We start from the raw sequence: 13354 nt of genomic DNA on the forward strand, positions 1-13354 counted from the left end.
AGGTTTGAAACTAACACACAAAAACAAAAATATAGATGACTTCGCTAAGGTGAGCAAGAAACTTTACGAGGAGGAACTGCGAGAGACACAGCAGCGTCGGCTGTCAGAAAGACAGATAAAACGCAATGTACAGAGGGCGTGGCTCAAAGACAGCGGCGGCCATGTTGGGGAAACACTAGAATGCAGAATTAGTTCCTGGGAAGCATTCTAATGTTTCCAAATCTACCATAACTTCCAAGGGCAAAGCCTGACAACCCTATGTTACTCTGCCTGTCATGCCTACAAGATGTACTAGGACAGCCAGTCTATTTGACTTTTCTTAAATAACTTGAGGGTAGCCTCTCCATAGTGTCTAGTAGAGTCTATGAGGGCAGCTGTTTTTTACCCCACAGAGGATCTGATGACACAGCAACATCAAAGATATGGTCCATCTGAGCTCTAGGTACATATAAACGCACCACTTTGTTAGACACCTGCCGCAAACATGGCTATCCATCCCCACACATTCGAATGCAGCTACAACCTATGACACATTCAGCGTTAGCTGGACACTTATGACTTCACACAGCACCCATCCAAATGCCTGACCGCTTAGGTTGCTTACTTGAGCCCAACCAGCCCATCTAACCCCTAATCCTTTCTAAAGTCACACACGCATTCTAAGCATTTGAGAATGTTCCCATACCTGGACTTCGATCCCCAAAGGTGTTCAACCACGAGCGTGTTGAGACTATAGTAATAGTAAAAGGTGCTATATAAATGACGACTACAATTACAAAGACCACCAAGATCTAATACCACCCATGTGTGTGGGTCAGCCAATCAGGTTTCTCTAAATCCAGGCTAAATCTCACAATGCAAACATAGGTTCGGAGCAAGCCGCAAGCTGTATGCACTTGCTAGCTATCTTTGCCAATGCTACTGCCACTTCTTTCATCTCTCTTTTTTCCCCATCCCTCTGCACCCATCCCCAGACTGTACTTACCTCTGGCTCTCATGGCTGTGGTCCCCCCCGGTGAACCTCACCTCGCTGTACCACTGCCCATGGCCACCATGGAAATATGAGCCTCTGCACAAACACCCGTCCTCCATTTCCATAGTGGCCAGGTTAAGTAAGGATGTATATGTAGGAAACAATGAGTCAGATAGACGCTTTCACTTATTGTTTTTGACAAATGCATTGCTCTTAATACCCTGAAAGTTAACCATGTGGTGCAACTAACACCTGTTCTGGGGTCTGAAACAAATGTTCATGGTGTTGAGGTCCGATTTTGAGATCCTTCCTTAACTCTGGTTTATAACATATGCGCTGGGCTGTTACTACCCATTTCAGACCCCAGACCAGGTGTTTGATGCTATGTTAACAAATGAAGATGAACCCCTTGACAGGCATGATTTGGGCATAGAAAGGCAGATAGTGGTGTTAGCATTGCCATAGTTGCGCAAAGGGCTGGTACACCAAAGAACACTAAAAGGGATTTCAAACCCTACATTCTAACCTACCCCCGGAGTACTGCAGAGTCCCCCACAGCTCCATCCTCTCACTAATCCTTTTTACTCTTTACATGGAGGGTCTGGGTACACTGCTCAAAGACCCTGATATAGCCATACACCAATATGCGGACAATACACAATTGTACATGAGATTAAAAGCACACAGGACATCAGTTGTCTCTGCAATTATCTAACCCTCATCCAGTCCTGAATGTTGACTGCCTACCACAAACTTAACCTAGTCAAGAACTTATTCATCCTCATCAGTTCCCCCACTAAACAACAACTTGTCCAACAATGGTTCAATGATATGTGCCTAGAAAGATTTAATCTGCAACTCTCAGGTCCATGAACATTCTTAGTCTTCTCCATTGACAGTAGCCTGTCCTTCCAGAAACACATAGCCATAAAGCCGTAAACAGAGTTGAGTCAGAGTTGGAGCAGTCTGTGAGGAGAAAGCAGCATGTGGATTTCTTCAATGTTTATTGCTGAGAAGGAGGACCTTTGTTTAAAAACTCTCTGACACTTTGGAGCAGAGTTGAGTCAGAGTTGGAGCATTCTGTGCAGTCTGTGCGGCTGGGCTGTTGGGTTGCCTGGCCCGCTACACGATTCTGCAGACCTCTGTGGTAGTTTCAAAAGATAAACCATGACCATACTGCCATAGAGGTGAGCGTGCAGTGTAGGTCCGCCTGCGTGTGCATGTGGTCCCGACGGATGTTTTCAGGCTGATAGAGAAGTAAGATTGTCAGATTTAGACCAGCCTAAAGAAAGGACGCCAGAGCCCATGGCGCATGCAGAGCGACCTAAAAGGTGACCTCTTAGTGAGAGGGGGGACTCGCCACTATATGTGAACAGACTGAGGTCATTACCAGGAAGAAGGTATTCAGGAACCAATAACCAACAGTAGTCGGATCAAGGAGGGAACAGATTTATGCCGAGAGGCAGGGGAGGCTTCCGCAGAAAAGGAGGCTTTCAGAATAATCAGGGAAACTTTCAGAATAAGGAAGGTGGTTTTCAGAATACGCAAAATGATAATCAAGGCATGCAAGGAGGGAAAAATAGAAGACACCTTCCTGTGTGTTGGACATGTTGAATGACAGGTCATATTGCACGAACATGTGGGAGCCCAGGGTATGTGCAAAATGGGCAATTTTCTAGAGGGGGACAATTTATCCTCCAGCATATAGTCAACAAAGTAGGGATGTGTTAGCTCAAGATCAGACAGTGCATCAAGCACAAGCACTACAAATACAACAGGCTTTGCAACCACAGCAAGCACCATTGAATCTGCCACAAGGGCAGTCACAGCACGCACCCATGCAGATACAGCAAAGCGCAAATACAGGACAGTTATTGACTACTAGAGTAAGGGTTGTCACTATCGAGGGTGGAAATCCTTTTACAGGTACAGGAATAAGTAGATACCCACAAAAGGACAGCTCACAGTGCGACTTGGTGTGTTCAGTACTATCGTTGATGCCAAATCCTCAAGAGGAACCAAGGGTTGATGTTACCATAGGAGGAAAATCCTTTTTTTGTTTTTAGTAGACAATGGGGCAACTCGCTCATGTACATTAGAGGGAACATTTTTCGTAATCGAGAAATGCCATGAATGCTCAAGGGTTCTCTGGAGCTACAAGTAGAGTTCCTATTACTGACAAATTGCCAGTCTTTATAGGAGAGTTCAATATGCCTGTCCCATTGTTGTATTCAAGGCAGACACCAGTTAATATACTGGGCCGAGATTTAATAACGAAGCTAAACATGACGATTTCCTTCACTGATGAATGCATAGTCTGTTCAACGCCAGGAATACAGTATGTAAATGTGGGCAAATTTATCTTGGCATTTACAGGGCAAAAAGCCATGCGAGGAACGCTGTTAGAGCCAGAAGTTTTTCACTATGGGGTACACATTTTATTAGCGTGGCTACCCGGTTTAGTGCCAAAATTATGAGAATACCAGATGAATTTCAGTTTAGGCCACAGATACCGATGGACAAAGAGGAGGGACAGGTTTTTCCTCTGGAATTACAGGCAGCCATAGTGTGAGGGGAATTGCCCATGCTCAAAGGATTTGATAATGAGGGCAGGCCATGGAGAACAGTGATTGCTATTTGGGAAGGATGTAGATTGATTGATGTCAGTGAAGAGGATATGTTTAAAGACGACCCGTTGGACGACAAAGTGGTGTTCGAAATGAGCATTACATATTGGATCAGGACAGAAAGACGAGAGGTTCCACAGAGAATGATGATAGTGCTGCAGCGTCCCGCATTTTTTGATGAGGATATAGAGAAAGTACCAATGACGTGAGTCCGAGGCGAGTCCAGTCTTCGCCAGTCAGCTCACAGATTTTTGCAGAGTGTGATTCAAGTTTTCTTTTTTCCTAGCTTTTACCGTGCAGCTGTGAACATTGGAGAGGCTGCAGTGGCATTTGACCATAGGAGTGGAGTGGAGTGGAGTACTGGCGCTTTAATTTTTTAAACACACCTACCTTCATAATGTGACTGGAGGCACGTCACACCTATGCGTGAGTCCGAGGCGAGTCCAGCCTTTGCCAGTCTGCTCACAGATTTTTGCATAGTGTGATTCAAGTTTTCTTTTTTTCCTAGCTTTTGTCGTGCAGCTTGGTGAACATTGGAGAGGCTGCAGTGGCATTTGACCATAGGAGTGGAGTGGAGAGGAGTACTGGCGCTTACATTTTTTAAACACACCTATCTTCATAACGTGACTGGAGGCGCGTCCAGTCTTCACCAGTCATCGCTGAGGAGTTGCGAGACGGGATGGCCTCGGTTGCATCAATTACAGAGGTGGTCATCCACTCTACTGTCGGAGGTTCCGCAGCCCGCCCCCATACGAGAGCGACTTCCAGACTCCCACAGCATCAGCGCGAGAGACCTGCAAGGGTGTATGCTGAACCCAAAGAAAGAGGTAAGACTCTCGCACACATGAACTCTGATAGTCCCTTGCTAAGTGGTGAAAAAGAGCGGCAAACAGGAAGGCACCAGGTGGACGGGGCTTGCTAAGTGTTGAAAAAGAGCGGCAGGCAGGAAGGCACCAGGTGGGCGGGGCTTAGGCCAGGTGACCTAGATCCACTTGCACCTGCTCCCCATCTGTGGTCACCTAAACAGTAGGTGTGTGGATTGGCCGGTAGGTGAAGGTGAGTGTGATCCTGATAAACAGAGTCGGGGTAGGGGTCGGGAATGGGGGGAACTGATAGAGGAATGTGGGTTGTTAATCCTCAATGGGAACATCAAGGGGGATGAAGTAACTCACCACACCTGGGAGAGTGGGGCCCAAAGAAACATTCTGGATCATGCCTACGTGACAAGGGACATTTATTCAGAGATAGAGTCACTGTCTATGAAGGCCACTGCCATACATGCCAACATTCCGAGGCAACTGGGAGGGAGATTTCCATCACGAAATCGGGAGACATAAGGTTTCCCATTGGAATGAATTGGGGCTGGAATTATCTTAGGCAGGAGAAGGTGAAAAATAGCAACATTTTTCACAGAAAAATCGGAAGTCTCCCTCCTAAATCGGGAGGGTTGTCATGTATGCACTGCAGTGAGAGATCATCTCCTTCGTAGAATTGTATGGGCCCAAAATCAGAGACAACTGACATCCAGTGGCTACATCTTTGATCTAGACTTAAATGGAGGAAGAAATAAAATCAGTTGGAATGAGTACAAGATGACAGCCTTCAATAGTTGTTTGGCTTCCGGGGAGTTCGATATCCATCTTGAAGAAGGGTTTACCAGTAAGGACTTCCGATAAATCTGGGAGCAGATTTACAACTGCCTACATAAATGGAAAAGGGGAAAACACTACATAGACACACGTTCGATAAAGCGATAGTGCTTAAAAAGAGAGAGCTACGGGTCTCCCTCAAGGGGTTTTCACAAGGAGATACGTGGAGTAGGAAGTGCCGGAGGGCAACCTATAAGGCCTGGCTATGCCATTACCACCACCAACTGATGTTGAGGGACGCACAGAAAAATGCTAGAAGCCACAACAAGCAAAAACATGCACGTTTTTTGGAACCTAATTAAAGGCACTGAGAAGGTTGAAACAGGTTTACAAATTAATCCGATCACCGAAATAACATGGAAGGCCCATTCCAGAAAGATTTATAAATCCGAGGGGGATATTAATCAGGACTGGCTTGAGGTCATGATAAGCAGAACGGACTGGAAGCTGGTCTGTGATTTGGAAGATCTGTCGTATCTCATTTCTAGGAGTAAGAAGTCTATGGCACCCGGATCAGAAGGCCTGGCAATGTGTTTCATTAAAAACAATCCAAAAGTCTCGGTTGGAGTTTTAGACACAATGGGCCTCATTATGTGTTTGGAGGTAGCCATGCCATTTTTAGCGGCATGGCTACCCCCAAACTCAGGTCCGGGTCCCTCAAAAGGGAACTTACCAGGCCATTCGGACCTTGGAGGGCCCGGTAATTCCCTTTCGCAGGACCTGGACCTGGTACGTCCCCATTCCCATTTGAGCCCCCATAGGGCTCCATGGGATTGGGGAGGATGCTAACAATGGGCCTGTTAATGACGGGCCTGTTGTTAGCATCCTGGTCTGCTAGTGGGTCCCGCTCTGCACGTCTGGTCTGACTAGGCGTGAAGAGCAGGACCTGCTGCAGAACTCGTAATGTGGAGGCCCGGAATGAACAGTGCCGGTCCCTTACCCGCAACGTTCATTCCGTGGCCACCACACTCCTAATGAGGCCCAATGTTCAGGTCAATACTCAAGGAGAGTGCTCTCCCAGAGTCCTATTTAACTGCTATTGTAGTTTTGATATTTAAAGAGGGGTCATGGCTACCTACGTCCAACTACAGGCTGATCTCCCTTCTGGACTGCCCTGCTAAAATCTTCACAGACCTTGTCTTAAGAGACCTGCGAAAGTGGGTGAAACAGAACGGAATGATGGATGTCTTCCGACAGTGGTTTTGTCAAGGAGTCGGGACAGGGATGAATGGCTTTATGTTGGAGTTATTGAAGGAGGGGGCAACTAAGAACAATAAACCTTTGTATGTTGCTCCATGGCTTTGACACGGTCCCAAGGAACAAGCTTTGTGCCAAACTGGAGAATTGGCGTTGTCTTCCTCATTGCTCGTGATCCTGATTGCATTGCATACAGATAGAGAGGGCAGACTATCGGCCCGATGAACCTGTTGAGAGGCCTTAAACATGGATGTTGATTGGCCCCGATTCTATTTATACTTTTCCCGTCTGATTTGGGTGAAGCTTTCAGTGACATGATTATGTCCCCCCCCCAAATTAGTCACTACTAGAATTAATTACTTATTTTACACTGAGGACCTGATTCTAATCGATCACACGCCTATTGGTTTGCAGCATCAGCTAAAGGATTTGCATGTGCATTTAAATAAGAACAATTTAACAATCAGTGTTCCAAAATACAAAATTATGGGAATGCAAAGGGGGCGAGGTAAGGCAGGAAGAAATTTTAAGTGGGCAATCAGTTATGAAACCCTCAATAAAGTGGATTACTTTGTTTATTTGGGTTTCTCAATCTTCCCGACAGAAAACAGAGCACAGGATCTAGTGATGAAGAAACAAAAGATCACTGTCCTGGCCGCTCAGGCTGTTGCCCTTAACAAGAAATGTGGGCACATATCGATAATCCCTGTGAGGGAGAGTTATTGCATAAAGGTGGTTCCTGTGGTGATTTATGGAGCAGAGATTAAACTTTTTTCCATGGCGGGCCAATGGGCCAAGCTTGAAGGTGTGTTCTGGGGAAAAGTGTTAACGCTACCTACTGGTGTGCCAGCCTACGTAATAAGGTATGAACTTGGCTTGGTCTTCCTTGGAAGCCATGGTTAAATGGAAAAATCTAGACTTCCTTAGCAAAATATACCTGGCGTAAGAAAGGTCCTCTTAAAGTGTGGGTTAGAGAGTTAGTCTCCGGCTGCACTGTAAGTGTTTAGGAATATTAAGGGCAATGGATTCCTCGTTGGAGTATTTATTAGTGAATTCTTCCAAGGTGAAAAAGAGAGTTTGGGAGAGTGACTGGTTCCTTGTGATTGATTGTGTTAGGAAGTATCATCTGTTCAAGTGTATCTTGCTGGATGTGTGATCATATAACATTTCACCATATTACATGAGGAAATGCCCGGGGCAATACTGGCGGGCCCAATGTTTATGACTCTGTTTAAATCTGTTCCCCACTAACAAAATCTTCTGAGCCCGTGTTGGAGTACAAAATTGTTTTGAGGAGTTGTACATTCTGTAGAGTTGGGTTTCTGCCTAGCCTGAAGTGCCCAATGCCAGACCCACTTCTCGCATCTTGTAATGGACTATAAGGTGGTACACACCGGGTGGTTATGGCAACGTATCCTCACAGACAAATTGTTTAAATGATCATTGTCCGCTTTACGATTCCTAAAAGGTATCTTTCCACCTTTGGTGAGTGTCCCAAATGAGGGCTAGACAATGATTTCCCAATCAGGGGAAGACCCGGTCTGCATTGGTTCATAAAGTCAGGTGATGTTATGGAATCGGTACACAAGTTTTATGATGTGTGCAACTTAAACCTAACTGTAATCTAAAGTTTGTTTTAGAATGTGATGTACGTGAAGGTTGTGTCATAGGCAAACTGCTGTTTTAATTTGTTCTTTCTTTGTTCTTTGTTGTAGCTGATTTTGTTCTGTACTTAGACTATTTTAATGTGTGTTGTATCCAGTCGTTATGTGAAAAGCTCCTTGTGAACTACAACACATATATAAAGCCCTAAACATCCTAACTTCAAATCTCCACCCATCACAAAATCAAACTCTTCATCCCTCTGCAGGACCACCAGACATTGATGTAGGCCCTTGTAGTCTCAGACATTGATGGGGGAAATACCCTATTGACACTGAGGGAAATACCCTATTGACACGGCTCCCAGCTGATCACTTGGCTCGCCTAAAATCACTCTGCCACACTGCAGCATGTCTTATTATGGGTACAGAGAAATTTGACAGAATCTCCACATCTACCAAACTACATTGGCTGCTTTCCGCAGCCAGGATAATTTCCAATACTGCATGTATCATCTACCAAGCAGTCATAAGTATCACACCAGTGCACCTGGTAGCTAAGCTCCACATATCTGGTGACACACACCCCTCGCGCAGCAAATCGACCAACCAGATCGAATCACTAGTCCCCAAAGAGCGTACCCGCAAACAATCCTTCACTTGTCACCACCCACCACCTGGAACTTGATCCCAGTATCAGCTCAGAATGCCCCCACAATTCTCTAATTTTGCAAATCTCACATAATTTGGCTTTTTCAACAGCACCTGGCCATGGACTAATTCCAATAGAGGTGCAGAACGCAGCTCAGAGTATTGCACTACTTTTAAAAGATTCCAGGCCAAAAGCTGGCTCTGCAAAACATGTACAGTGCTCTGCTGATCTCAAGCTAGGTTTTAAAATATAAAATATACAATACAAATAAAAATTGCTTTTGAAGATATGTTGTGGTTCCATTAAAACAGATATGTCTTGGCTTCTGATCTAAATTCTATTGAAGTCTATCTGGATAATAGAAATGGAATGGACAAGGTTTTCTAAGCAGTAGTGAAAAAGGATTAGGCAACATATGTGCTAGGCAGTGCTTTATAAGAGCATTACGCATTTTTGTGACTGCTTTCTTTGCCAACTAATACAAAATAACATTGTTTTTCTGAATACCTGCACAGAAGAATAAACATGTTTAATGAATAGATATATGTTAATCTATTTTGTATGTATGGTGCAACGTACATAACAAAACTCCAGGGTGCATATTGTATTACCATCAAAATAAAATATTTCTCTTGAATTCACTACTCATTAAGGCATTTTATTTATTTGTAGATTCTCATTTTTGTAAGCCTTTACTCACCTCCTGCAGATGCACATTAGGGGGTCATTTTGAAATAAATGCAAATTGCATGCAAGGGGCCACCAAAATGTTCTCTTACCTGCGGCTGGGTTCCCTGCCCGCATGTTTCAACTTTTGCAAGTTCAAATCACCTTTACTCTTTACTTTAACACTCCAATTTGCAAAAATGTAAACACTGCCTGCTAATTATACTTTGCAGATGGTATTTACTAACATATCCCTATGGGATCTGTCACTGCTTTAGTATGTGCTAATGCGAGGTGGATTTCATAGGTATCCATTCATTTTATGGCTGCATGGAAATCTCATGCAGGTGTAAAATGAAGTGCTCAGTCAAGGTGGAGGAGGAACGCATGACAGAGATGTTATCGCCGCTCTGTGACCCTCATCTACCTTGTGTCAGCAGGAAAATGGGTCGGAGCATAAAATGAAAGCTGAAAAGCACAATCCGTTATTTATACGCTTTCATTTTACCTTCAAACAGAGTCATTTTCCGAGATATCCTAATAAAATGTACAACACTGCTTACCATGCACCCATGGCAATCAGTGTCCACAAGTAAAATTAAAGACTTGTCATGCTAGCAAGTTGGGTACCATTTCATTGTAATTGCACGCACTGCCCGCCATGCGAGCATGGCAGGCAACATGTACAATTAAAATTAAACGCTGCCTGCCATGCAAGCATGGCAGGCAGCGTTTACTCACTTTGCACGGCATAGTGCAAAAGTGCTGGGCAAACGGTGGAAAGCATGTGTGTACGCCGTCTTTTGCCTTGCACTTTTGCACACCACCATGCAAATGATGACAATGTGGTGACAGGGACCTGGCTATGCCTGAGTGCATACATACCGGGTCGCCGCCGTCATATGATTAGGAGCAGCGTGAGCTCCTTAAAGTTCCAAGCCCAGTATCAGCATCAAGTGAAAGAATAACAAATGTTCCCCCAGAACAGAAGGTCCTGATTATGGCATACACACTTGACCTAATTGCTCCCTCATTTTTGGATGGGATTGTGTTGCTATTAGGAACAGGGATATTGCTAGGTCGGGAAAAGATCTAGGACTATGATTATGTCGGGATTGTCAGGACTCGGGGCTATCTACCCTTTTTGTTGTAGCCCCTGAACTTCTATGTGGGGCTACAACCAAAAGACCTGGGACTATAGCCCCACCAGCCGCCCCCCTAGCAACGCCTCTGATTAGGAGCTTATGGCCATCATTAAGTGCTTTAGAAATGCAAGATTCCCATATAACCTTTCAATGTAGGTAGTTGGATTATTTCTCCGGATTTTGCCTTCGATTAGCAAGTCATCATTGTTGCGACTGGCACTGCAGTCATGCAGGCCACTGCATCTCTCGCTGGGGACACCTAGCATACACATGGACATCAGTGCTGCGGGCTGGCTCACGGGCACATGAGCCAGTTCGGACAGCGTTGGGGCACCCACCGGACAGGGGCACAGGGGTGACCTTGCAATCGCATGATCACACGGACCCTAGCAGTGGCCTGGGAGCACCCAAGCCAAGCGGCGCCGGAGGTACCCAGCAGGGACTCCTGAGCCTGCAGACAGAGTAGCCCAGAGAGGCTCTGACCCGCTCCAATGACCAGGACATCATGAAAAGCATTGCCCATCAAGGGCACTGTCCAGGCACAGGGCCCTGCGGCAACAGGCCCTCTGCCTAATGCGCAGGGCCAGCCTCATACTGCACCCAGGACACGTACAGCAGGCAGGAGTCAGGATCACGTCGACTGACTAGCTGGAACTGGGTAGTCCCTTTTATTATCTCAGTCACATGGTCACCACCATGTGACCAAAGCACAAGCCCGGGGAGATACCATACTCCCAGGAGGGGTCACACACCACAATCATCATATTAAAGTAGTCCACCAATGTGTCCTTTCTTATGCAAGTTCTGCTCTGCACCAAACAATATCACATCAGCCTCTCACATCAACTATTGGTCTCCATTTAAACGTTCGTTAGTCTGACATTCTTCTGTCTGTCTCTGCGCATCCAAAAACATATTTTTGTAATTACGGCTTTGTTTTAATTGTAACCTATTGCATTCTCCTAACTCTGTTTCTGCGATAGTTCCCTTATCTTTGGTAATTGTCGCCATGGCAACCTGCACTCAGCAGATTTTGGCAAGCTGCTTTGTATGGAACTCCTGCTAAACTGTGGGCTGACTGGCAGATGCCCAGTAGGTGTCTGTGTTTGTGAAGCATACTGTTTGCAGCATGTGCTCTTCGCGACATGAAAAACTAATAATTGTTGAGTAAAGCACAGTTCATTTTTAAATGAGTTTCTTTTGAAGGTTGGAGGATAAGTTTCGTTTTGACAAAAAGTGAGATGGCAACAGAGAGCTAACTTGTAAATCAACTGTCCTTTATCAAGTTACCGTAGGGACATATCTTGAGAAACGTACACAATGAGACCGGATGCCACACGCGCAAGGTTCTTCCTGGGATAGAATTGAGTCTTTCCAATCTGAAGTGAGTGAAATATAAAAAATGAGTCCACTGGCATCTACCCAACCAGTGGTGTCCCTCATGTTTCCATTCCAACCTCTGTACCTGCTGCCCTGACGGACCTTCTTGTATGTATCATGAATTATGTATTGTTGTTATACACAATTTATACAGCATTACCAACATGGACACTGGCCACTTACACTCTAGTAGATCACTACACCTAGATGCAGGGCAGACCCCATACACATATTTATAAAAGATGTTTATAAATTATGAAAGATTTATTGACTTTTTTTTATCTGGAACTCTGTAATGATTTTGTGTAAAGTTCTACTATTTGGACTAAATCACAATAAATTATTATTATTATAAAGGAACCAAGGATATTTTCTTGTGAGAGAGCCAGGCACCTTCCCCTTTGGCTGTGTGCATGCATGTCTGACCCATAGGAATAGAAGAACAGAAAATACATACTGGAATTTCTAACACATGGTGCCATATTCTTGAAGGCAGGCGTTAGTTTGAGCCAATCAGATGTCAATGCTGATGATCTTTAACAACGTTCCAGTGGAGGTAGATCCCATAAGTGCTGCAGGTAGCAAGATGAAACTTCTTTACCGTGGTCAAACCTGTATATCCCCTTCACGTTACCTTTCTTTTTGTCATCCACAATCTGGACACTGAATTCTCTCATAATTTTGAAACTGCATCCCTGAAACATTGATTTGGCTGTGAACCAGTGTTGATGCTGGATTAGTGCATGTCTCCCCCTGTCTGTCTATGGCTAAACGCCAGCATATGGCAGGCAGGCCACTTCTTATGCAGGATCACAGATATCTGCAAACTTCTTAAGCAGGAGTGTTTTGCGGTATTCTGGCAAATGACCGTTTTCTATTGCATATATTGTTGTAAGAGGTTTCCATAGATAACATTATTAGGGCAACATACATTTTGCATACCCCTCATTAAGTTTTGATCCTGAATGTTAGAACATGTTTTAACATGATTGACATATCAAGAGTAGAGTGGTCTGCCTGTAGTTGGCTGACCTCTGTTGAACTCATGAGCTTTGACTCCTCGGGGTTGCCTGATGTAAACCACCTACTCCACATCTCTGTATCTACTATAATACCCCAGCTGCACCAAAGGTGCTTGAAAGTGGATTCATGCACTCTACATTACACACCCACCTATGCTTCTGACCTTGAATAATCTGCGCTACTCTAGGTGTATAACACTATTGTCCCTCTACTGTACCTACCGTGTACTATGTACCCCTGTACCCAAATTGTATGCACTGTAACTTGTTTACTTTTATGTACTGACCTGTATGCTGTCTCAAATATTCTTGTAACTGCTGCACCCAGCTACCTGAGGTTTTGGTGCGCATTACCAAATAAACAAACAAACGAACAAGGAGAGCATGTCAGTCCCCCTCCTTCTCTCGACTTACTAGACAGCTTTTCCTTTTGCCAAGATGG

Source organism: Ambystoma mexicanum, chromosome 10 (genome assembly GCF_040938575.1).
Source record: "Ambystoma mexicanum isolate Mex_15411 chromosome 10, UKY_AmexF1_1, whole genome shotgun sequence".
Taxonomy (NCBI): Eukaryota; Metazoa; Chordata; class Amphibia; order Caudata; family Ambystomatidae; genus Ambystoma; species Ambystoma mexicanum.